At 47.2% G+C, this 3,343-nt stretch overlaps 1 protein-coding gene across 1 annotated transcript in view; it reads right to left on the reverse strand.

Annotated features, from left to right (window-relative positions):
• Positions 1 to 3,343, reverse strand: part of HAS2 (hyaluronan synthase 2) — a 17,989-nt gene that overhangs the window by 3,744 nt on the left and 10,902 nt on the right. The window lies entirely within an intron of this gene.

The following is a 3,343-nucleotide window of genomic DNA, read 5'->3' on the forward strand; positions in this document are numbered from 1 at the left end:
AAAGAGCGAGGAGCTAAATTCCAGACACTTGTGTGGTGTTTTTTCTTTTAAAAAAAGTTAGCTACGAGTCTGGGAAGTAATCTAATAGTTCTTCCACTCACAAAAGGCTTCAGCAGTTCATGTAAGATATGTATTTTGGCTTCCAGAACAAACTCATTTTTAATTTTAGATGCATGGTGTGCTAATAGTAGTGCAGGGATTTGACATTTGATATATAAAAATCATTTGCTATTTTCCTCTGCCATTCTTACAAAAATATGTAAGACCAGACAGAGAGAGTCCTGAAGTGCTGTGCTCCACAAGAACCAGGGCAGAAATAGATGACACACACACCAGGCGTTTCAGCCACACAAACACTCCTAGTCAACTAAACACTGTGTACATTAGGAATTGGCTTTCCCCTGGAGAGTAGGAGGAGGGATCAGACAGGCTGGCTGGCCTGCGAGGCAGCTGGCATTGCTTTCCTTAGCTGGGAGCTGAATGAGGCTGCTGCTGCCTCCTGCAGCTGCAACCTGTGTCTCCTTATCACGGCTGCTGCTGCTGCAAGCTGTGCCCACATCGTGGGTAAACTCACTCTGCAGACACCTAGAAGTTGGAGCAGAGGAGGCTTTCCCAGAAACACTCCTCTGGCCAGCTGGATCTTAACCTACAAATTCTCATATTGCTTCCAGTTTATCCCCATGTTGCATTCCTGTGATTTCAGACAGGGACGGTAGAAGCAAAAGCTGTTAGCTCTGCATGAATAATCTATTAAGTCAGATTCTGGTGAGGCTTCATATTGGGTATCCTAGTTTTGGTGTCCTTTCTTCCAACCTTTCAATTCAGATTAAGCCCTCTTGCTCAAGGAGAGTAGAAACCTTAATGCCTGGTCTGTGAAGGGAGAACAGAGTGGTTTGGGTCTCTGCTATGGACCAGACTCAAGCAGGGGAGTAACCTGGGCTAACAGGGTGGCATAGCTCAGGATGAAGCTGAGTGTCTGCCTACATGTTCCCCTCCACGCTCACTTGGAGGGGGCTAAGGGGTGAAAGCTGATGAAAGCTCTCATATTTCCATCAGGAGGAAAGACACAAGCATCTCCAGCTCCCACTAACTTGATGCATCCAGCTTATCTCCTCAAAGGGCTCAGGCTGAGGAGCACCTTTGTAACCTAGCCAAGGTGTGCCCCCAGCTTTGGTGTAAAGCTGTCATCAGTGACAGCATTTGGTGATAGAAAGTGAGCAAAGCAATTCTGCTGAAGAGGAGAAAGGATGCCTATATTTCTGTTTGGGACTTCCTGCACAAATTTGTTGACGAGTGTTTTGCACAGGGAAATCTGTGCAAAGTTTGCTAAGTACCCAGGGTTCAGGCAGTGATACTCAATCTGTTTCCCGTGACCATGACTGCTGGGCTTCGACAACCCATCTCCCCTGCCCCTTTCTTTTCCTTCTGGTGCCACTTGGTGCTGCTGAGCAGCCCCCACCTCACCACAAGCATTTGTCCATAGCAGAAAGACCTGCCCATGAGCAGCATAGCTCATATAAGATGAGGAATCCTGAAAACACCAGTGTGTGCCCTGGGCATGTCAGCACAGTGGATGTGTCTGGTTTTCTGGGGCAAACCTGGCATGTCACCATTTGCCATCTGGATGAGACTTTTTGCAGGTGAAAGGAGAAAACATCCAGAGAAAGACAGACACTTAGGAGCCCAAATAAAGCAATCAAGACCCAGATAGGGGTGGCCCACAACAGCCCAAGAGCAAATTTGCCATCTTTCCACATAAGGGCTGAGTGGCCAAGAAATTACTGCCTTGAATCACAGACTTGCATGAAAGGGACATCTGACCTTATGTGAGCTGTGCAGATACTCATATAACCATTGGTGATTTATCCAAGCTGCTCTGAGAAGTTTGGGCTACACTGGACTGTCCACACAGGTACCTCCATCCTGTTAAGATGAACTGCACCCTGGCTGACCCAAGTAGCTCTGCACTGATGACACCTGGGAGTTAAACTCCTCTGCCTGATTGCTTGCAACCTCCTAACCTCCTCCAGGATAGAAATAAGCCTTCAGCACTTTCAGGTATTTAATAAGATGCCACTAATGAGCAAGAGCTCGTTATCTGCATTGGTCTGACTGCTTATGATTACCTGTTCATAACCCCGAGATGTCTTTTAAGAACTGTGAGGCCCACAGTTTCGGGAGTGGGCAGTGGTGCTCACTGGTCCACATTTTAAAGTGCTTGATCATCGATGCAGATTGCTCAGCCCTTGAAATGTCAGGCTCATTTAAGGCAAACTACCTCTAGTACCCCCAAAAAAACATTTGGAAAATCTCAACCTTCATTCATTCATAAAACAAAACCACATATCAGCTGCATTGCATCATGACTGTGTAGTAGTGAGGGCTACCAAGGTGCTGAGTTTCTAATGTAGATGTGACTGTGGCATTAGTCATTACTGCTGCCCTTGGTGGCAACAGTACAGTCACTGACACATTCATCAGGACTTCTGAGCCAGGTCAGGAGTGTTAATTGACTGGAATACTCCAGAAATACCTTGAGATTTTTCTCAGTTATGCCATGGCTGTTGAAATAGAAACACTTTTTCCACGTTCCCTGAACAAATGCAAGAGCTGGACTGAGTGAGGAAAGTTGCAATGAATCTGTTTCCCCTCTGCCTTCTCTCTCTGCAATCTGATACTTCTGTGTGAAGTGATTATAAAACCATGCTAATAAAGAAAAACAGCATTTTTACCCCATCATAGTCCCTCACAGCACAGAACCAAAGTGCAGACAATGGAGAGCTTAAGCCCATTGTTTTCAGAGAATAAATCCATTTCAGTTTTGGAAATGGTAGGAGATAGGTTTTAGATCTTTGCCTTACTCTCCCAGCTTCAGTAACAGAGCAGTTCCCAGCACTGTTCAGTTTCTGCCCCTCCTGTGTGGAGGACTCATAGCTCTCAGCCCAGCTAGTGGCATCCTCTCTGCATCCCTTGGACACGGTGCTTGTGGGTACTGTGCCATGCAGAGGGTGCACACACACACACCAGCAAAAGGCCGGGCATGGACCCATGGGGGGAGGAGACGGGCTGTTCTCCACATCCCCAGAAACACATCTAGCTCAGCCATGCAGCTGCCCTAAGCCAGTAGAGAAGCGTCTCACAGGGAGCTGCTGCTCCACCAGAGAAGACTGCTCTGTGCTCTGAGGTTGGGAGAAGGTGGGAGGGGTTGAGGATTGCTAATTGGAAGATCATATCTTAATCAGTGGGATTGGGAAAAAGAGTCTTGCTGGCCTTGACTGATAAGGAAGGATCCTCAGTGTCCAGCCAGAGACCCTGATCCCACCCGCTTTGCTCCCGCCTCTTT

This window comes from Chaetura pelagica, unplaced genomic scaffold (assembly GCF_000747805.2).
Source record: "Chaetura pelagica isolate M959 unplaced genomic scaffold, ChaPel_1.0 scaffold1, whole genome shotgun sequence".
Classification (NCBI taxonomy): Eukaryota; Metazoa; Chordata; class Aves; order Apodiformes; family Apodidae; genus Chaetura; species Chaetura pelagica.